The sequence below is a fragment of the Chaetodon auriga genome, chromosome 23, assembly GCF_051107435.1.
Source record: "Chaetodon auriga isolate fChaAug3 chromosome 23, fChaAug3.hap1, whole genome shotgun sequence".
Classification (NCBI taxonomy): Eukaryota; Metazoa; Chordata; class Actinopteri; order Chaetodontiformes; family Chaetodontidae; genus Chaetodon; species Chaetodon auriga.
The window spans coordinates 17,087,124-17,110,095 of NC_135096.1; the positions used below are offsets into that span (position 1 = coordinate 17,087,124).

At 49.1% G+C, this 22,972-nt stretch overlaps 1 protein-coding gene across 7 annotated transcripts in view; it reads left to right on the forward strand.

Moving 5' to 3' along the window:
• The window catches only part of LOC143316252 (beta-1,3-galactosyltransferase 1-like), a 97,885-nt gene continuing 74,913 nt past the window's right edge, over positions 1-22,972 (forward strand). For 3 of the 7 annotated variants that reach the window (XR_013076271.1, XR_013076270.1, XM_076724114.1), the window contains exon 1: positions 26-109. The gene's annotated coding sequence lies outside the window, so the exon portion shown is untranslated. Of the gene's footprint in view, positions 110-370; positions 445-22,972 lie in introns of those variants that run through there. The other 4 variants (XM_076724113.1, XM_076724115.1, XM_076724116.1 and 1 more) reach the window with 4 other exon arrangements.

Genomic DNA, 22,972 nt, shown 5'->3' on the forward strand with positions numbered 1-22,972 from the left:
GAGCGTACAGCGCGAGGCGCCGAGCAGAGGAGGCATCGGCGCGGCGTGGAGCGGACGGAGCTCAGCGTTCAGGACAAGTTGTGCCGGCGGGACGCGGACGGCAGCCCCGGTAGGTGTTTGGAAACGCTGAAAACGGCGCGTGTGCCCGTTGAGCGGTGAGCCCGCGCGCTTTCCGGGCACTCGTTGTTGGCCCTGCCGCCGCCGGACGGATGCTGTGTTTGGAAGTGAGCGGCTGGCGAAGTCCATCATGAGCCGGTGTGTTTGTGCGCAGTTTGACCCGCGCGCCCCGTCTCTTCTTCTGTGGTAACCGACGCTGCGTCTTTAACTGCTGTCATTTTCCAACAAACGCTGACTCGAGGGACGTTTTAAACTTGCCGTCGGAGGCGTCAGTTGGTCTTTTCGGCTGCACCTGTGCTGCCTCGCGCGCGCGCGGCTGCTCCGTAGGTGAGCGTGCACGCGCGCACGGACTTAACATGTCGTTCTCAGCGCATGCATTCGTTTTGATAAGAAGTTGGCTCGATCATCTCTCACTGGCGTGTGTGTGTGTGTGTGTGTGTGTGTGTGTGTGTGTGTGTGTGGGAGCGCGGCTGAGACAGCAGGATAAATCCAGATAAGTACATGAGAGCATTGTGCGTTTTCTAATGCTGTGCACTTTCCAGCCTAATATCAAGCACAATGATTTATCTGGCTGCTAATCCGCGTCACTTAACGTGAACCAGTAAAATCCATTAGCCCTCTGTTTCACTGCATAAAGGGATGAGTGTGACCACGCTGTGCTTTATCACTTCCACTGCCACACTACTCCAAGGAAGTGAGAGGGGCGGTGAAAACGGGATGTAACCTTCTGTGGCAAGCTGCTCAGTGGGATTTTCCCTCGTTGTCAAAGGGTCATGACAGCAGTTCACGGCCAGCGTCTGCGCCGGCTGTGAACGGTGTGCCTAAGCCTCCGAAAAGCCACGTCTAGAGATTTCTAGTGACAGCTGCTTTGAAACGTGAATGCCACGGATCTCAGACGCGTCAGCCTCCTGCAGGACTGATCCTCTTCTTGGATTTGTACTTCCCCTTGAAGTGGTTACATCAGTGCGTCTCCACGCTGTGTCTCGCCGGGGAGAGACACCAGAGAAGCCGTCTCTTTTGTGACCACCGTGGCTTTCAACCTTACAACGCCGCCTGGGTCGTTAATACCAGCAGCCCTGCCAAATTCACTCATTTAAGCCTGTGTGCTGGCGCGCGACCAGGCACTGATATTGTAAGAGTGGGGGGAAAAAATGTTCCATTTAATTTGAGAAACGTCCCGCAGTCCCCCTCCATTCATCTCCTGCGACGTGAAGTACGGCGGCTTTAATCTCAATTAGGCAGTGACATATCGAAACGGGTCCCTCACACACGGATGGCTTCAGATGACAGTCATGAACATGGGTTTGGAGGTCTGCTTCGTGGAGCCCGAGGTGATAGAAGGACTGATTCTGTATGATGTTAATTGATTTCAGCTTGCTTGACTTCCTCTTACGATTTCCATTTTTCTCCTGGCAGACTGGAACGTGTCTGCAAAGCCTCTCTTCATGAGGCTGAATCTTGATAGAAGTGGTTTTCTGTCACAGAAGCGCCAACAAATGTTCAGATTTAGAAGCTATTTCCAGAATTAAGGAGGTTTAGAGCCACGCAGAATCCCCCCTCCCTCATACATCAGTGAGTTTTGTCCTAGTGAATCACTGTTAAACACCTGGGAATCACGGCCCTTATAACTACAAACAGGCTGTTTACGTCTGCTGTGTTGTCAAGTGCACCCTATTGATATCCTGTTGGAGGAAGCCAGCCCCCGGGTGTGCATCTAATAAGACGCTTTTAACTCGTTTAACCCTGGCGTGGGGGTTTTATACGTGAAGCCATCGCGCCTGTCGGAGTTATTGGCTGAATGTGACACGCGGCATTGATCTTCTGAAATGTTCTACACTAAATAATTTGATGCCTTTCTCGCTCGCAGCACTAAATAGGACACAGAAGCCTTTTTCCGGGGGGGGGGGGGGCGCTGAAATGAATGTGCGAGAAGTCCTCAGGCAAGACCAGATTCTCTTAATTACATCATATTTTTATCCTGGAAGTGATTGGGGTCTGATTTGCGCCGCGACGCCGCGCTCCCAGCTGAGATAAAGTGCATGTGACAGTGATGAATGGCGTTTGTTAGCAGAAAGTGGATTACAAACCAGCTTATTAACTCGTTCACAATTTCGGTGCACTTACACTTTTTCCGCTGCGTTCCTTGTCAACACAGTTTAAAGGGAAAGCCTGTCAGTCGGCGGGCTGTTTGTTATGGTGTGCAGCGGCGTTTCGGCGCCCTCGGGGAGCGCAGGCTGTTTTTTCACTCGCTTTTGGAAACTGACGCTTTGGTTTAGTTTAAGTCGCCGCCGTTGGTTTAATTTCTGCCATTCAGCAGCAGGATGTGGCGTCATGCACTCAGCAGATATCAGCCTGTCGTCTGAGTCGGGGGCACGGCTGCAGGATGGATTCGCCCAGATGCTCATTGGCTGCTTGGCGAGCGTTACGTGCCCCCCTGTGATTGACATCGTCAGCTTTAGACGGAAACACGAGGACTCATGGATGGTACAGAAACATAAACGACAGGATGATAAACTGCTTTCACATATTCAAGGCTGAGTTTTCCCTTTGAATGCGTTCAGCTGTGTTTTTCCACCACATCACATCCGAACCACGGACAGAAAACTACATCTGCACACCGAAAGCATCTTATCACAGCGGTGGTTTGGTCTGGACGTGTCGTCGCAGCGTCACACACACATGAATGACCGTGGAAACGCTGTATTTACAGCACACAGTTTAGAGAGTATCACAGATCCAGGAGGGAGCTGACGCTGCGTAATGTTCGTCCAGCACCGCGGACAGCTCCACGGATCGATCCACACGCAGCACAGGCAGGCTGCTGATGTCAGAGTCGTGGTCATCGCCGCCGTAGATTCAGCCCGTCAGATGAAGGATCAATGAGTCAGGCAGACGAGACGAACATATGCAACTCAACAGACTGACAGTAACAAAATGCTGGATATGCGTTGAGGAAGCATGTAACGTGCAAACAGTCTGTGAAGCTAATGTTAACGAGCTGTCTGCACGCAGCTGTTTGTACCTTTAAGGTGTGAAAAGACACGTTGGTCTGGACCGTCAGAGTCAGTCCAACCGATGGCCTCACGCTCTGATTCAGGGGCCAATAAACAGTGATTTCCTCGTCTCTGAGCTGCAGCTGTTTTAGCATTTAGCTGCTTTCCAATTTGGGAATCAGAACCAGCTGTGCAGGCCGACTGAGAGACCACAATGCACTGCAGCTTAGGAAAACATCTTCATCAACAGCGTGGAAGTTGGTGGCAGAATTGTGGCAGATATCTGCTGCTGACGTAGCCTCGGCCTCGTGCTTATTATCAGCCTGCTGAAGAGATGCAAACGATGAATCGTCGAACGCGCTCGTGTTGTGTTCATGAACTTCACAAACCAAACGTAGAAACGGACGTACAGCTGAGAACAACAACAACAAAGCTGAGCCAAGAGCGTTTGATGAGTGTGGACACGCAGTGAGTGAAGATGATTTATATGAAAGAAACGATGAATAACAGCATAAAATGACTATATTCAGGTCAGAGAGCAGGAATAAGTGTGTTTACTGTGTGTGCAGCGTGCCTGGGTTTACATTCGACTCAACGTTATTGTCATTGCTCAGAGTTTAAGTGCTGCCGGTTGCAGGTTTAAATGGAGATGATGCTGCTGGCAGACATCATAAACAGAGCAAACAGCTGGATATGAAAACAGCGTGTGCAGCGTAGGCCAGACGTGGGGCTTCAGGGCCGTGAGGCAGCTCGCCCTGCCGGCCTGCTAAGCTAGCGCTGATGTTGTCTTAAGCAGCTTTAGTGCAGAGCTCTTAGCAGCAGCACCATTATTTTCCATTATTACCATCTCTGCAGTAAATAACAGCACTTTTTATGGAGTGATTACGTCCTTTCGTGCTCCCTCGTCGGAGCATCTTTGAGCGTCGCTCCGGCCGGCGCTCACCTGTGGCGGGGCGGACCGAACTCCCTCGGTGGGTTCATCCTCATTCACTCGGCCTTCACCCTGAATAATTAATTACCCAAATTGTTCAGCTTAATGGCAACGCGAGGAAACAAACCAGTGGAGGGGAACGCTGCCCAGTTGCCCGTTTTCATGTGGAATTAATGGTTTTTGTGTAACAAGTCATAATTTACAAAGCATTAGATTTTACGACGCTCTGGCTGCGCTGTAATTACTGAGAGGAGGAGGCTGTAACTCACACGGCTGTCATCTTTTATAAGGTCCTGAATTCTGTGCCGCTGGAAGGTTTCTCTGATTCTTTTCTTTCTCTGAGGGTGTTCGCTGGTTTCACATTGATGTGCTCTGACCTACGCTGCTCCTCCACGCTGCCTCCCTCCCTCTCGGTCTCTGTGGAGAAGGGTTTGGAAAGCTGCACAGGCGGCTATTTGTTTCATCTGTCGAGCCGAGCTCGCGCGTTGTGATCATGTCTGTGACTGCCGTCCAAAGTTTATTGGATCATTTGATAATCTTGTTGGCTGGAGCTTAGCTGCATGTGTCCCCAGCTCTGCGTATGACTCCATAGGCACAGACGATGAATTCTAATCCACCGGCAGCCTGCTGTGATCGTACTGGTCTTTAGCCACCAGTCCTTTCAACAACACGGCTCATGAATAACACAATGGACAGCCTGGTTGTTTGTTCTCATATCAGGTTGTGTTTACAGGATTTGACACATGCCACAGCTGAAGTAAAAGCATCGCCAAAGAGGAAGCAAATAATAAGACGTGTTGTCACCCGTTGTCCTGTTTTTGTTTACAAAAATGACAAATGAGGAGGAATGGCAAAATAATAGGCTGTTATCATCCTAAATGCTCAGCAGGCAGACGTTGTGTCGTGTTTGACTGAAGACTGAGGGGACGCCCCAAAATCGCGTCCTCGTGGCTGGTGGGGGATCTCAGTGTTGGATGAGGCTGAGCTTTGTCGTACGAGTGTCGGCGGTTCCGGCTCGAAGGGTCGCGGCGGTTCGTTTTTGTGATTGTGCTCATGTCACGGGAGCGAGGCAGTGCTAGCTTCACGCCGCTCCCCCGCACCCTGTTATCTCATACTCTACCAGCTGTGGTTGCGTGTTGGCTTTCCACACGCGAGGCTGTGCTGCAAAGCCTGCTGAGCCCCCTCCGCCACCACACTTGGCATGGGATGAGTGCAGCGCTGAGTCTCCAGCCCTGGGTTTTTTTAATTGGGTTCTGATGATGGGACTCTGCTGGTTTGCCAAGCTGGCCACCGCGACTGCTCGAGTCTTCCAGTTCCCCCCCTGGAGTAGATGATTGGGTTTTCACTGGAGTGGTCAAATAACGGGGATGGAGGGTTGAGGACCCTATCAGCCGTCTCCCAGCGCAGCTCTACAGGCTGTTTGGCCTCTGAATTTATAGACGTGATAGGAGGAAGCTGTTTGTCTCAGGGCGCGCTTCCCTCTTATCTCGGCTGCCGCATGGATACCTTGTCACTCTAATTTTGAGGCTGTGGATTGAAAGTTTATGCAGACCGTTGTGATGAGCACATTTGGAGCCCCTGTGGCTCGTGAAGCGCACTCAAAACCACCCTTTTCAAAATTCATGATCCAATATGAAGCCTGCTTTTCTCAATTAGAGAAGAAGACGTTTGGGAGACGTTTTGGACGGCGGCATTGTGCCTCCACTCCGCTGAAGACACAGCATTATCGTTTTTTTGTCTGGTTCCCCCCTCCTCACCCTAATCCTCTTTATGGAAGCCCAACACGGTTCTGCACTGATATTCATATGCAGCAGGGTTCTGGGGATGAGGAGTCAAAGTCATGCTGTTTTTAGTTCTTCAGCTAAATTAATTAAATACAGAGAGTGCAGCTCACCCTCACGCCACAGAGGAGATTTCATTCTGAGGCTGTATGTGGCGTTCTGTAGGCGGCATTAACATTTTACTGGATGCACGGTTGATTTCAATCAGCCTCACACACTCCTCGGCCTGATTACACTACTGTGTGTGCTCAAGTTAAAAAAGTCACCCGGCGGGCGGGCGTGGTGTCGCAGGATCTGACAGAGCACGCCTTCACACCTGCGTGCACGCAGAGTGTGCAGCGTCAGGGTACGACTCTGACATCAGAATCCACTGAGCAGGTTTCTGTTGTGGTCCATGTGAATGTCAGCGTACCTGGAAAGTCATTTGAAGTCTGCAGGGAGGTGTTGCTGCAGCACACAGATGACCAGAACAAAAAATAATGAGGCCTGAGCTCTGCAGGTTTAGTCTCAGGATTAAGGCAAACTTTAGGTTAATGAGCAACTTTTTAGGTCAGGATTTATCCAGGAACACATCAGGAGCCGCTCGGGGTGTTTTCAGGGAGTCCTGTGCACATTAATCTAAGACAAACTGGATGCAGCACCTGTTATTTCAGGTGTGTTGAGACACCTGGTGCATGTTTAAGTGTCTTTATCCTTCGAGGCCTGTATGTAAATCTGACTCTCAGAATGATGTCGACCAAATTGATTTTGAGGGCTGCTGGATTTAATGTGCAGCCGTCTTATCCCCCTCTTATCCCAGTTGGTCTTGTTAACGGGCTCCGCTCTCAGCAGCAAGAGGGAAAATATATTTACATGAGAGTGACAGACCTGGAAAGTAAATTTTCTGTGCTGATCTTCTGGGCCGAGCAGATGTTTCCTATCAGCTCCATCCGCCGCCGTTAATGAAGTGAAGCCGCGGGTCGCAGCGTGCACAGCCGGGTGATACGCTGAGAGCCGCGGGGGCTTTCATCCTGGTCGAGGCTGTGAAGCTCCAGGTTTATGTTCCACCTTTCGTGCGTGTCAAGCTTTGTGCTATTTGAGGCACAAAGCTTCACTTTGCTGGATCGTGTCACAGAGGTGGAGTCAATATCCGGCTCCGGCTGCTTCGGGGATCCGCTGCTCTTATTTGTTCTTCAGCTCTGAATATCGATGATTGCAGAAAGGATGAATTACTGTGGAAAGTTAGAAGGGGGTGGAAAGCCAGTCAGAAAGTTTTTATTGGGTCTAATTGTCTTATTTGCTCCTTCAGAGTTCCACATTCAGCAGGGCTGCAGCTGCACCAGCTGTTTCACCCGTCACACTTTGGTTTTGTTGACCCAAAGATGTTCTGAAAAGCAGCAAATCTTCAATATGAGGTGCTTAAAAGAGTCTGTTTAACAGAAGAAAAACAGATTTTCTGACGTGCAAATGATCGATGAATGACTTTTCTTTAAGGATGGCATCAGATTTATTGAGAAATGACACTAGTTCTTGCTTTAATATGCTGGATAAATATTGAGCGAGGGACTTGTCGTCGTGAGTAGGCGACCCTCCCGTTGGGTGTTTCCACGCCGGAGCTTTCATTCGCTCCTTTGCAGACACCTGAATTGTTAGGAGAGACACGATGTGCGTAGATTCAGATTGTGAATGAAGGATTTGTTGTTTTCAGACTTGATCTGACGTCTTAAGGTGCTCGCAGGGTGAAGAAATCCATTCCAACAACGCAGGCTGGAGAAACGTTCAGCCTTGAGGTTTGTTCTCTTAACAAAGTCCCTCATTGTACATGTTCACAGTACAGAAATGCAGTAGGCTTCAAGGTTTAGCTGTATTATATGTGTGTGTGTGTGTGTGTGTGTGTGTGTGTGTGTGTGTGTGTTCTTTCCATTTTTGGACCCCTGTATGCCCTTAAAGCGTTCACACTGAAGGCTGGAGTGCATCCATAGTGTTTGCATTGTGCTCTCAAAGAGTCGCATTTGTCCCTGTCTTGCCTGAGAACAGCTGTAAGGAAGCCTCAAAAGGTCAAACAACACCACATTAAGACGCCTGAATGATAATAAGATTTCTGTCCAGCACGTCTTCTTCTTCTTCTCTTTCTTATTTTACGTGCTGAACTGGAGTCCGTGCACTGGTTGTGGTGAGACCAGTGTTGATGTTTTGATCACTTTGGCCTTTTTTCACTCCTTTTCAAGCCAAAAAATTAAACAAAAAAATGTCTGCTTCTTGTTTTTTGGCTGGTTTTCTAAAGAACTCTGATAGCAAATTGAATATGTCTAGATTTTGGGCTGTAGGTCGGGCTGAAAAATTACATTTGTCCTCTTGGGCTGTGGGAAATCGTGACAGCTATTTTTCACCACTTCAGACCTGTTTTAGACCAAATCATCGATTGGAAAATAATCTGGTGCTGCGTGAGGAAACGAGACGGCAGAGGCCGTGCGGGCGGAGCAGTGACGGAGGAAAAGCAGTCCTGGGAGTCTCTGAGCGAGTGTGCACACACTGGATTTCTCTCTCGTATTTATTGCTCTACACGTAGTTTATTTGTTGTTTGGCTGTGCTCTCGTGGAGGCAGAGTGGTAAAAAAGAAAAACAATGCTTCCCCTTGAGCACCCAAGAAGACATGGGGATAGAGGCAGAACACATTTGAGGTTTGTTTGGTGTAATCATTTCTTGGAGCGTGTTTGTTCTCGGGCGTCGGGGCACTGTTTTGTTATTTTTGTACTCCAGGCGAGCAGTCACGTTTATCTCTGCAGAGTGGCCTGTAAATATGCGCCGTGCAGATTTGAAGGCCGTGTGCTGCGCTCCATTAGCCGCCGCGCTCTGGCTGCACACATGCTCTGCGACATGCGAAGATGATGAACGACTTGTCTGAAGCTGCAGCTCTAAAGACGCTTTTATCTGCTCAGATTACTTCAGGAAGGTCTGTCTTATCGCGTTGCCTTCACGGAGGCAGATCATGCAGCGGGGCCTGGCTGACGTGTGCTCTGTGAGATGCGCGCTGCGTCCTCTCTAATATGTGAACCCCATGCATTTTTCACGATGCGGTTGATTACATTCACTGGATGATTTTTCATATTTAATCAGCTCCAGGCGCCGTGGGTTTTACTTAGACGAGAGCGGATCCATATTACAGCCGTTTGCTTTGTTTGCGTTCAGCGTCATGACTTTATTTTCTGGACTTGTCTGGTTGGAAAATAATGTTTTTATTGCTTCGCGTTTGGCGGTGCTGTCCCCTCATTCTGTTTATCATTGTCATCTTTTCAAATGAGATTTAACTGGGATGATTCAGTCTCAGCAAAATAGTGAACACAGGTATGATAATGAGGATGATAATTGCACCTGAAAGCAGCAACAATGTGGGATGGAAACACAAAACAGCTCAGTTGTCTTCATGCGGATGCGTCGGGATTGGATGTCTGGATGCTCAGCAGCCCAGCAGGTGAGCTTCCGCCTCGTCTTTCATTCATTCATCACTGTCGTCCGTCTCCTGAGGGAGAAGCAGCGTTGGCTTAGTCGTGGACACCTGGCGACCTTTCCGGCGAGAAGCCGCCACCGTGGAAATGTTGCTGTGTCACTCTGTCTCCATCGTGTTAGAGAGCAGAAACTCTCCGAATAAAAGACACATTCACCTGTTAATCCACCGAGACGAAACAGGCCGGCCTCTCGCCGTCATCTGTTTTCTGCTGCCGTGACAGTCCCTGCTCACTCTGAATATCAACAGGCGGGTGTAATGAACCACAGCATCACCGTCCTGCTTTGAGCTCTGTCGGATCGCAGCTCCGACTCCCTGCAGCCTTTGAGACGTGTTTGATGTGCTGTGACACCTAAACACGGACGTCGCAATAGTCCTGCAGGTTCAAAGCCGAGCGTGCCGCCGTCCCCATGCGTGGCGATCGGGACGCACAGAGGAGCGTTTTGTTCAGCGCCGATGATGAAAAGCTCGCCTGTTAATCCTTCATGTTAAATAAAGACGCGTCGACGGTGGGCGCCCTCTAAATGTCGCTCCATAAAATCATCAGTCAAGGAGGGCCCTGTTCTTCTTCAGCTGCGTCGTTACGAACAGCAGCACAGGAAACAACATGGCGGCCTGTGAACTGCAACAGTCCACACTCATGCTCGCGCTTCTGTGAGGCTGTGCTAACATCAGCGATGCTAACATGCAGGTATAACGTTTACCATGCTAACATTTGCTCGTCAGCACTGATGGGAAAGCCATGAGTTTTGCAGGTGTTATGCAGGTAAAATGTTTCTCATGTAACCTCAAGGTGGCGCCACAGGAAAGGTCAAGAGATCGGTTTTCATCTCTGACCTTTTAGCATTGTTTTTCTACAGCGTGTGGAGCAGCTGTTGGCTGACAGGTGGAAGTTTCATTTTGTAGAAAAGACTCAGGTGAACAAGCCTCAGGACAGTCTGTGTGTTCGGCCTCTCGTCTCATCAGGTGGAACCGTGAGCGCGTCCCTTTCATTGGGCTGTTATTACTTATTTTAGTGCCTCCACGGCGACAGTGTGTCTCTGTGCGATGTCGCGCCTGCTCGCGGTGGACAGGTCCCGTGATGCAGAGTTATTGCTCCCCTCCATCACTGAATCTGTGGCAGTAGGCCTGCCGCGTCCTGCATTCATCACCATTAAGAGAGCAATCAGCAGAGCAGGAGATCAGCTCATGCTGTAGGAAGCATGCAATGAGCGTAGATGGCATATTCCACATTCATCCCGCCTCCTCCTCGCCGGGCACCCAGAACCCCCCCCCCATCGCTTTATCGAGCGCTATGATCTATTGAGGGAGAAAGCCGGAGCAGTCTTCAAATAAAAGCAATAACTCTGCGGCGGAGGAGAAGGAAATCAGGAGGCAGGCGTGTCCGAGCAAGCCAGACAGCCATCCGTCCCCACCTCAGCCATGTATGTGGACATACGTCTCCACCCCCCCCCCACCACCACCACCCTCCTCCCGCTGCTGCTGTCTCACTCAGGTTTATCATCGGCTGCTCCCCGTACATGGCTTATTGCCTTTTTCCACCCTCATCTGTCCGCCTGGCTGAAAAGGCCTCCCAGGAAGAGATTAGCAATCCAATAACTCGTGGAGCATCCACCTCAGCAGCAGGTGCTCCCCCGAGTGAATGCTGATGAGAGCAGCCAGGACTTTATAATAACAGGCCGGCCAGTGTTTGCTAACAGCCAGCAGCCTCCCACAAGCCTCCGCCGGCTGCCGAGCCTCACTTGTTGTTAAGTTCTAGCAGGTTTCGGCTTCCTCGGCTGAATTTGGTGACTGTTGAATGTTTCACATGTGAGTGCACATTATGTTACTGATGCAATTGGCTCATAATTACCGACTTGCAAGCACCTCCATTATGATGGTAATGAGTTAGTGACAATTAGACGAATTAAGTGTTAGAATGAAATCTCTGTGTGAAATCCTCTGACTGCTCGCTCCATGTGACCCGACTCGGCTCCTCGGAGACGCGTCCTCCTGCTGGCCTGGACCTGTAAAGACATGTAGAGTTGGATTTACAGCAGAAATGCTCAGCGTCCCTTCTTCCTCACGCCGACAGGTGACGTTAGCCTCTCACCGCCCCGCCTGCTGTTTGTAGCTTTAGCGTTTTGGGATCCGCTCGTGTTCAGTTTGTCTTTTCCTTTATATCCAGCTGCAAATCAAATTTTATGCAAAAGTCTTTTTATGACCTCTTTTACTCTCTCTTCTCCGTTTTATTGGCTTCTGTTTTATTGTTTGAACTTTTATATTCTTTCATGCTCCATATTTTATTGTTGTTTTAGCTCATGGTGGCTTCTTCCCTCGCTCTCTTGTTCAGTAGTTAACTGTCACCTGTGGTTTTTTACTCCGGTGTTCTGCTGCTCATTATAACAGCCCGTGGGTATTCGCTAAAAGCACTTGTGGACGCTCCGTAAGAAGACAGATGACGTGCTGTGGACTCACGTATGAACTGAGCAGTTCATCATCATTACACAGCACGTACTTATTTAGGTAAACCAACTAAGATCAGGGCTTGTCTGCACGGGACAAGCGTCACCTGGAGGCCTGCAGAGGTCGTCTGTGATCTCAAATCTGCCGTAAAGGAAAAGATTACCACCACGTTTGGCCAAGTGCAGAGGGTCATGTGACAGTAACAGTCCAATGCGGCGCCGTGTCTTTTCTCTTTTTTTCAACATCTGTTTGGTGTTGTCAGACAAATGAACGCCAGCGTTTGATGGCAGCTCGTAATACGGCGAACAGCAGTCAACAGCTGTGCGGTGAGATCGGCCGTATTGATTTAAAATGAACGATGACGGAGAAGGTTAGGAGCTACAGAAGGTTGTCGCACGGCCACAAAGCATCTGCCGCCTGATCCAGATGAGCTGCGAATGTGTATTTATGCCTGTGACGTGCAGGAAGTGGGCAAAACAAGTCTGTCTGTTTTAATGTGGCTGCAGGAGAGCAGACTCCTGAAACGTCACGCAGAGCTTCGACGTGGTGTCAGGGGGATAATGTCAGTGAATTCAAGTCAAACCTCAGCAAAGCAGACTGCAAATCATCTGCGACTCATCTGAAAAAGTTGAATCTAATCCTCAAACGTGGTGTTTCTGTGCAGCCTGAGCTAACGCGGCTTCGCTCTTACTTTATCAGCCCTGCTCCTGATGCCTGGCCTCCAACACAAACACAAAGTCAGCACAAAACAAACTGCGGCTGTGTATTTTCTTTTCATGGCCAACACAAAAGGACTTGAACGCCCCATAGCGTAACTGCAAGTCATCTCCCTTGTCCATAAATCCCCTGTGGCTCTCTGCTGCGGGGCGTGCGGTGAATTTACGCGCTCTGCTCGTGTTATCTGTGCTCTGTGTTTTCGGCAATTTCACGGGGGCTTGTGTTTCACGATAAAGAGTCGGTGGGAGTCACTTCCTCAAGGCCGACACACACAGCGCCGTTATGACGGGAGCTCTGCAGAGTGATGCGTCGTCTGTAGTACAAAACTGACTGCAGGGGTCAGCGGGGATTATTTTTAGGACGGAAACATAACGAATGGCACCTTTTTTAAATTAAGATTGGCAGCCGGGCTGCATTGAAGTAGTTTCTCCTGATCGTCTTCGCAGCGTTCAACCCGGTCACCTGTCGTTTTTCTTTTTTTTTTTTTTTGAGATCTTGTGTTTTCCCCGCTGCCGCAAGAATCATCCAGTATCTATTTTTGATAAGTGTTTGCAGTTTAAATATCTGAGAGACGGGAGACGGAGAGGCAGGCAGAGAGATAAAAAGAGAGACAATGATAAAAGGGCCGTCTTCGCTATGCTGTTGGATGTTTGCCATCTTCAGTGAGGGAAAGGGCACACGCACACCGCTGAATGGGAGGCACAGGTGCAATAAAGGATCTTCACTAATTGAGTGAAGTGCAGGGGCCCAGGAGGGACAGGCCAGGTGCACGGATACTCGTCAGGGTGAGCCGAGGTCTGCAGCAAACCAAGAGAATCCTCCCCTTCACTGTTCTCCTGTAATTGCGGTTAGCCTAATCTGTCCCCCGGCTTCCTGTCTGCAAAAAAAAAAAAAAAGAAATAAATAAAGAATGCAGAGAGCTAAGCAGTCATCTGGCACGAGCCTCGCTACGTCGGCTTGGCATTCGGCAGCCTGCGAGATGAGGAACAAATGAAAACTGAATTACTAGGCTGGGAGATTAATGGAGAAAAATGAAAAAGGACGGATTGGACCGTACGGAGACGCCGGCGCCACAGGTGTCCGGGGAGCAAAGATGGATGCCAGGCTTCAGTCTTTGGCATCCAGAGGTTGGTGGCGTTCCAGCAGACGGTGGGCCTGTGTCAGACTCAAACAGGCTGCTGAGAGGTAGCGTGGTATTAATTGCGACAGGCGTCCCCTCCTCCTTCATCTGCAGCCAGTGAAAGCATGTCGTCCCAACAAAGGGAATCCGTCCTGAAAGAGTTCACGTTTCACTCCGCTGTCACTGTAGCAGCAAGAAATATCTGCTAAAGCCAGAAAAGAGACGACAGAAGACACATTTCACAGCTGCTCGGCGACAACCGCTTCGTTTGTGTTATTAGCTTCGTTTTACTGCACGTCCACAGATATGATGCCGTGAAATATCGTCCTTTTCTGTCCCTTGGACGTCGTTTCTTTGCTCTATAAAAGGGTCTTCAGTCCATTATTAATGAGTTATTCCTCTGCTGGTGACATCTTGGCCTTTCAGCTGCCATCCGGGCGAGTGAGACGGCGTTCACACGGCTGAACTTTAACCCTGATCCTGTTTTATTTGATTATTTTTCACTCTAATCAATAAAGATCACCAAAGCTGAACTCCAGCCACAATAATCCTGTTTTAAAATGTCACTGTGGACGTTGGCTTTATTCAAAGATTGGATTAGAGGCTGAAAAGTCTGCTCTTGCTCTTACTTGTCGCTACAAATTACCGAGCCGCATCCTGCTAACGTGCACATTTGCATCCGAGTGCGCATCACAAACTTGTTATCAGCCGTCCCAGCTGTCATCCTCTGTATTGAGACTTGTGACGATGAATGAGTGAACGCTTACAGAAGCCTTCCAGCAGCGAGGCGTCCCCTCTGTGTGCTTCTGGATTATAGATTGGGCCTTTAATAATCAATGACAGTGTGGTTGTCGGAACAGATTAGTGGCATAATCTCCAGTGTATGCCTTTATAATACTCTTTACACAGTAACTCTCAGAAGCAATAAAAAGCCCCAGATTAGCGCGGCGGCTGCAGCTAATGTTTGTCACGATATTGGTTTCCGTCGAGCGGCGGCGGCGGCGGTGTCAGAGCCGCCTGCTTTGAGGATTTGGCAGGAGGTTATTTCTGAGGTGACATTTTTGGAGGAACTTGACATTTTGATCAAATTGAGATTATTGGACAGCAGAGTTTTCAGTGTGGGGAAACGTCAAGCTCAGGCAAAGGTTGTTTCAGCTCTTCACCCTCCTCCTCCTCCACCTGTTGTAGCCACGCCGGAGCAGTGCCCGCCATTTACATTTCTCCATGTTTGTTAAGGCCCGCAAACGCAATTATCCCCCCCCCGCCCGATTTCCCAGCACCGTCGGCTGATGGAGCTGAGCCGACGACAGCCCCGATGGAGGACCAGCCACGCTCTGTGGGCAGCAAGTGCAACACAGTAATTATGACAAAACAGACAGCAATCAGGCCCGGACCCACTCGAACGAGGCCGCGCTGTGTGACATCACAGTTTATATTTAGTGAATTGGTGGGAAACGACTCTTTAATGTGAGGAGCTCTCAGCGTGAGAGGGATTGTAGCTGGATTGGCAGCCAGGATTTAGAGGCTGAGGTTCACAGAGAGAATCTTTTTGGGATTTTTGGGGAGAGGATGAAGCCAGTTTGAAAACACAGCTCGACTCAGGCGTGCCCTCCTCGGTTTAATCAAAGGAGCGTTTGAGGATTCAAGAATAAACTCGTCTGCTGGAGCGTGTTGACAGTGAGAACTATCGCAGAATTGTTCGCCAGCAACAGCTGCTTTTCCTCCACGTTTTCCCTGGCTGGGAGCGGCGGCTCAGTGGTAGTTAGTTCCTTCAGAAATGGCTAACACATCACTAATAAGGAAACATATTAAAATGCACGGTGCACATGTAATAGCAGAGAGCTGGTTATTCCCGTCAGTCCCTGGAGGCCAGCAGCCCGCCCACGTTTAACTGAAGCTGCCTCCTGAACTGATTGATGCATCCCGCCATCCGTCGACGTATCACAGATGTGGACATGCCTGGGATTCCTCCTCATTTGATCAGTTTCTTGTTTCTGTTGTATAAGAGCAGCAGAGCTCAAATCCTGTTGTGTCACAGGCTTTTCCAGAAGTCACCCTGTGGAAACACGAGCCTGGAGATGATTGAGTTCAGCTAATCTCAGTTAGCTTTGATTTTTGCTGCATGCATATGATTTCAATAGCTCATCAGAGGAGCTGTGTCTGGTCCAATCAGAAAGAAGCTACCCCCCCCCCCCCCCCCCCCCCCCCCCCCCCACCACATACTGACAATTAGAGTTCAAGATGTCACACATGCCGAGGCAAAAAATAGCGCAATCATGCTGCACATGGGCGCGTGGAATTAAATCCATCTTTGGGTAATTGAATGAAATTCAAGTGTCTCGTCCTCACAGCTCTCTGGGCAATTAGAAATGAACGCGGGGGGGGGGTTAAAGGAAAAGTTGGAGTGGAAGAGGGAGGTGCAGACGGGCCTCCTCCCTCGATCCTCTTTGAGGAAGTCAAAGGAACTTTGTTAGCAAAGGTTAACTCGGTCGTTGGGATTCAGCCCACAGCGCCTTCAAATTAATCCCAAAGTGGCGTCGTTCATTTATGGATCTGTTCCATATTTAGGGCGAAGGCGGTGGCGAGTAGCCATCGCACAATGTCATTTAAAACAACGGCGTGCCTAATAGGAGCCACTCAGCTCGCCGTCTCTGTCTTCGACTGGCAGGTCAGGACTTCAGAGCTTCTCCTCGCTGTCGCTCACAACCTGAAGCTGAGTCTGAGGAAGGACATTCAGACGGCTCGGCCTCGACAGACGTCGTTGGTCTTCATTTTCGTCTCCCCGAGTAAAACATGGAAACAACAACACTTGTCAGCCTGATGCGCCGCTCGGCTCAGGAAAAGGCAGAGGCATTCTGCGGCGCCTGCGTCTCTCCCGCTGATTAATGGCTGGAGGTGGAGGACCCATGTTGTGGCTTTGATGAAGCAATTTGTACAGTTCTGCAAGAAAACAATGGCAGTTCATTTTATTTCAATGCGTCTCCAGGGATACATCAGCACGGCTGCTGCGTCGTACAGTGAGGAGTTCAGCCCGATAATACATCAAGAGATGCCGGTGTGCCGTGGAGGGGCGGCTCTTTAATGGCCCGTGTGCTGCTCGTAGCTCCATTTGGATGCTGAGTCTGACGCCGGCGTCTCACTGTATTCAGTTATGAAAACAAAGCCGGGGACTGTCGCTGCTGCTGCTTTTGATGCCTCCCTCTGGGCGTGCAGAAAGCCTGCAGATCATCATTCAGCCATTGTGTTCTCAACATCACATTTTCCAGCAAAACAGCAGCAAACATTTCCAGCAGTATGGGTCCTGCTTGAGTCTGTCCTCGGCCTGAGGACGAGCTGCAGCACACCTTACCGATTCAGTGCCGACGGGCCTCACCTCACCAGCACACACTCTGTATGTGTGTGACACACACGCTGCACAAACACACTCCCGATGCACCCCGTCAGCTGCCGTCCAGCTGGGTCCCGTCGAGGGGAAACAGTGGACAGTCTTTGCCGGGTAAATTGGCTTTGAATCTCCTCTGTCTCCATCTGTTGTCTGGAAATTTATGTTGCGTTTCAGGTCCAAAACACAAAGTGGTTATTGATCATATAGCCGCTGTTTCAGTGGGGCTGCGAAGAACTAATTTTCAGTTAGAGCCAAACGTCGATTATTCAATTAGCTGATCTTCAGAAAATGAATTGCCAACTGTTTTTATAGTCTGTCAGCGGCTGAAGTCCATTTTCAAAGCAAAAAATGGCAAATGTTTATCTCCTTGGTGGTCAGGCAAGACGAGACGTGTGAGGACATCAGCGTGGGCTCATGAGCAAACACTCACTGGATGAACAGGATGACATGAAACACGTTTAAAAAGCAGTAAAAAAGTCCTAAAATGATGTGATACACAGGCCGCAGCCTCAGACGTCTTGACTTGGTGAATGGATGGAAGCGTCTGCTGCATCCCCGCTCGTTCATTCAGGTGTTTCTTTAGCTGGTCTGCGTCCGTTCAGCTTGGTTTTACACCGACTGTCATTACTGTCGTCGTTGTTTAGTTGGTTAACGAGAGCGACGGGACACTTGGCCTACTCTCCGAGCGAGACGCATTCTTCTAAGCTGCTGCTTCGCCGAGGCAGGATGGTGAATTAACTACTGCAGCGTTAGCCGGGAGTTAAGGTGTGTGTTGATGTTCACCTTCATTCATCAGCGTGGACTGCAGGGACTTCATTTTCCTTTTGTTTTGGGACACAACGGTGCGGTGAAGTGAGTGCCAGGTCACAGCGTGTACAGTGTGATGAATATTGATCAGGCAAACGCTCATTATGGGAGTCATATTTCACTCTGTAGCCTTTCTAGCCTGCAGATGTTTTCATCAAACCTTTTGTTTTGTGAAATGTTTGCCAGAATGAAATGCTAATTATGGTGTTAATGTCTTTGCGGTGTGTTTACCTGTGGGAAGGTGTGCCTATAGCTGCTGCTGCTGCAGCGTTTCTCCTCCGTTCTGCCAAGTTTGCATAGCTTTGTGCTCGTTTTTCCCGTCCACAGTGACAGATTCAGCCGCTAATGTTTCCATGTTAACAAATGTGGCAGCGAGCAGGCATTAAGGTTTGGTGCCAGGGCCATTATTACTGTGTTAGCACAGGATATATGAGCAGCAGCAGCAGCACAACAGCTCCACAGCAATCAGCTCAGAGTAGAGCAGGACCACTTGATTGACTTCACGGGGTTTTCCATTTTATGGGCTCTGCAGCCCCTCTGACACGGTCATCGTGATGGTAGACGCCTCAGAAGAAGAAGAAGGAGCGTCACAGCTGCACGCCGGACTGAATGATCCGTATTCTGTTTGATTTGAGAGAGCAAGCAGTTTTAGTTTTAATCAGCGTAATCAGCACTGTTTTAAGAAGCTGAGGAAGAGGAGCACTGAAGCTGACCACTGCACTCCGCTGTGGCTAATTGACTATAATTCTGTGAGTTGGCAGAAACGACTCTGGTTAATACCTTTTTAGGAAAAGCACAGGTGTAAATAATCAGAGGCTGAGTTCCATTTAGCTGCTGCACTTTCAGGGAGCTGCTGTTGTTCACGCTGGCTCACCACAGCGGGGCCATCGCTGCTCCTCCTGCTGTGACCAAAGTCTGTGTTGGCCGAAGACGGTTTTGAGGAAGAAGAGGCGTCACTCCGCATCGTTTCTGATGTCTGAAAACAGACTGAGCTGTGTCTTCAGCGTGAAGACGGACAGCTGGCAGACAGAGGTGTGAGTCTCCCAGTTTGACCTGTGAGCATGTGATCAATAAGAGCTGTGAACTGAGACCTCCGGGCTTCAGCTTGTGAAGCTAACATTAGCTTAAACAGCTGCCTCATTAGGGGTCGTCAGTCACGATTAGATGTCTGCTAAATGCGTTGACTGTAGCGCACCACTAATGGAATATCATATTAAATCTGAGCTTAATTTCTGTAGAACAAGTTGGCAAATCTTCTTAGAGGTCGGCTTTCCTCCGGCTGACTGGTGAGCAGCCTTGGAGGACCTCAACATCAAGCGACTGCATTCTTTTATCTCCTTTTCATGTAGAAGAAGAAGAATTTGTCTTTATACTTGGCACAATCACATTCTGTCGTTTGACGCACAGAAAATAATCTCAGTTTACAAAAATCCAGCGAAATAGATGTGAAGCAGTGTTGTTATTTTTCCCCTTTTGCAGCCGAACCTCAAAAATGAGACACATAATTGCAAGAAATGGGGCTGAAAGCCTGCTGATCATGTGTGATCCACAGCGGTTTGCTTCCACTCTGATGCTTTGCTCCCTCTCAGTGTCATTTAGTGGTTACTCACAGGGAGACTGTTCCTGAACACTGGGCGGCTGCACGGTGGCGTTGAAATACAGTGGACGCCTTTGGTCCAGAATCACATTCAAAGACAGACAAAACGAGCATCTTGAAATGTTCTTTCTCACGATATTGAAGCGAGACGGCGAAGAGAATGAAGCTTAGGGGACAGAGGAGACGGTGGCAGTGAGTGCTGGGGGAGAAATGGAGACCCTGTGAAGAGAAATCTTCTGTTTTGCACACCGCTCATCCTCCACGGTCGCTCCATGCATAAATGAATACAGATCGCTGGGTGAAATCAGCACAGCTGAGAAGTAGCTTGGCACAAGATGTTGCTGCTAATCATTCCCCTCAGCCGCCGTCCAAGCGTGCATACAAAACCACCTCCACACACACAGTCTAGGGGACGTTACGGTCATTTCTCACTTACCCTAACTATCACCATAACCCTTACCTTACCTTAACCCAAGTCTTCACCCTAAAATGTAATGATTTACATTCTGTTTTGCACAATGTGACTGCATTTGCTTTGCATTCGGCCCCGTGCGTCTGCAGTGGACTGTGCTCTGCATCTTATTACACAATACAGACAATAGCTGTTGTTTTGCATATTGACAGCATTGGCTTGGTGTTATTCTTTGCTGGCACATACCGTCATTAAATCACTTATCTCAGGAACGATCGCGCTCGCTGCTCTATTTTAGGTATTTCTGGGGTTTGTCGTACAGGTGGAAAGTGAGAAGCAGAGCGGCGAAGCTGTCATTTCATCAAAGTGACAAATGCGTGGTGGCTCCTGAGAGAACACATTAGGGAGGATAATGAAGGTGACGGAGAGCACCCAGGAGGATTTCCCCAGGATAACGGCGCATTTTCTACTTCATAAATTACAGCGGTGCCGCCGTTTGTGCAGAACAAAAGTCTATACAAACAAATAACATCACAAATGCAGATTGAGAAAACAAATCGACTTTTCTGAGCTGAGAGCGATGTCATCTCTGAATCAGCTCAGGTACAGCACAACGCATCTGCTCACACACATTTCCTGTTTGAGGCTCCTGTCGAAGGTGTAAAACAATGCTCCTCCTGTCAGCTGTCAGCTGTCTTGTCAGCCTCGTCCTTAATTGGAAACCCAGAGTGCTGACACGCAGCAGACCCTCGACTTGATCCACGGAGTAACACCTTATTTTCACTCCTGCCTGAGTCCGTCTTGTCACTTGCTTCCTGCTGTCGGCGCTTGAGTCGTGCTCGTCTCGCCGTTAAGTGTGATGACACGTGAAAAAACCTGCCGTTCAGTCTCCGCAGAGGAGGAAACTCCTGTCCAGGTGTTGTTTCTGAGCCGCGCCGCACAGCTGGAAACAGATCATCTGCAAACCAAACAGAGAAAACTGTGTGTTCGTGCACGTTTCCGCTCAGTAACTCGAAGTAATTTTACCAGATTGATTTAAAAAGTCTCGCTCGGTGAACAGAGGCGCTCTGTGGAGTCGAGGGCCACAACAAAAGCAAACAGAAAATGAAGTTAACGTGGCGTGGCGGACGACGATGCGTTTGTAGATCTCTGCTTTTCATTTTGAGTTGTTCCATGTGTTGATCTGCGCTGCAGGAGTCTCATATGTGAACTTTGACCTCTTTAATTATTATAATTTTATGTGTAACATCAATACCAGCAGCTTTTACATTTCACTCCTGCTGTTATAATCATTGATTGTGAGCATGTTAGCGTGTTAGCATGTTAGCGTTTCCCCAAGGCAACACTGTACCGGAGCACACACAGCTGCTAGCATGGCTGTGGCCTCTTCTTCTCGTTCGTAATGACCCTTTAATACCCACTTGGGGCCAGTGTTTAGCATGTGGAGTAAGTAATGTGAGTAATGGCTGCTTAAGCTTTTTGCTAACGTCCAGTGGTTGAACTCCTCACCGTGCTGCAGCAGCGAAACGCTGAATTCAAGAATTCAGATGTCCCATCCTCGGCCGCATTTGCCTCCTAATTGGACAAATAATGTTGAAATAGAATCTGTAACCAGAGTTAGACACAGCACAAAGTGTGATCAACATCCTAATGACTTGCTTGGAGTTTGCACTCCGAGTAATCCCAACGGTGACTTCAAGGTTGTCTTGTTTACAGAAATGAACCGCAGCCAAACAGAATGCGTAAAGACGACACTCAGACGTGAAGCCGCGGCATATATGATCACAGCTGCATGGAGTAGAAACCTTAAAGCTGCTCAGATTCATGCATGAAAAACATGTTGCCTGCATGTAGCTACGTCCTGCATCTTTCATCTATTCCTTCCCCATATTATGCTTTTATTCATGGTCACCAGCTCCAGCCTGTTCTGAGTTACGTCAGTACAAATGAGAGAGTAATTCCTCTCAAAACGAGGGTGAGGGCTGCGTTTGAACCGCGGTTGTGAATATGTAATAATGCTTTTAAAGTTGCTGGTTTTGAAGGAGACAGTTCACAACAGCCGCCTGCAGACAGCTTATTACCTGAGCGTGTGCTCGCAGGAAGTGCTCAGCGTGCACACGTCAACTAAAACAAATGTTTGCCCTTTTTTTGGATTAGCTCTCTGTGTTGTTGGTGATGCGAATCTGTCGAGTGAGTTGCAGGAAAATGTTCATGCTGCAATCACTACCTGTGTTTAATAAGCTTCAAAGTCAGGGGGTCCACGAGGGGCCCGCGAACCCTGAAACACAACCTCTCGCTGCTCGTTCAGGGCATGCGTCTAATTGCTGCTGCTTGGGACTGATGAAGGCTTGACGCTCGCTAGAAGCACATTTCTGTCCCTCTGAGAGAGCCACTGTGTGGGTACAGTGTGTGTGTGGGTGGTGTGGCGTTCACTGCCACTGCAGAGGAATCATCTCTTAGCCAGAGCTTTTCAGTCCAGCCAGCCAGCATCCTCACCTGTAGCAGCATCACACGTGACGATGTTTTCCTCTTTAAAGAGCCACATATTCTGTTTGTCCACAGCGAGCTGCCGAGCTGTTAGTCTCCTCTGAGGAAACACACGTCTAAATGTCTGCCTTTCATATCAGAACAATAGCATGTGATGCCTTTAGCTCGCTCGGCTAACCGTGTTTATATCGCTGGGCCCGAGCGTAGAAACTTATGTTGATGTCACAGCGCAGGTTGCACTGAGGGATGATTTGTTTGTACATTAAGGAGAATCAATTACCACTGTGGCTCGTAGCTGCACCACATGCTCACAGTCTGACATTCACATAATTAGATGAGCGACCAATCAGCGGCACAAGTGGCCACCATGTGACCCTGATACATGGCATGAATGTGCCTGTGCACAGCCCTCTCGTATGGACCCTGCAGTATGTGCCAGGACTGTGTAACTTGCAGTACATGTAGCATAGCGTAGCATGTACTATAACTGTATGTAACTGTTGTATTTATTCCTGTGTGCATCGTACGTTCAGCCAATCACGAGCGGTCGTGATTGTGAAAGGTAACAACAACTGCTCTGCCTTCTCTTCTCGCGTGTGGATTGAAATATAAAATAGACAGTGGATGATTTGATCAAACAGCTCAGAGTGACGGCATACAGGGGAGGGGGGAGGAGACAGGATGGCACACCGTCAG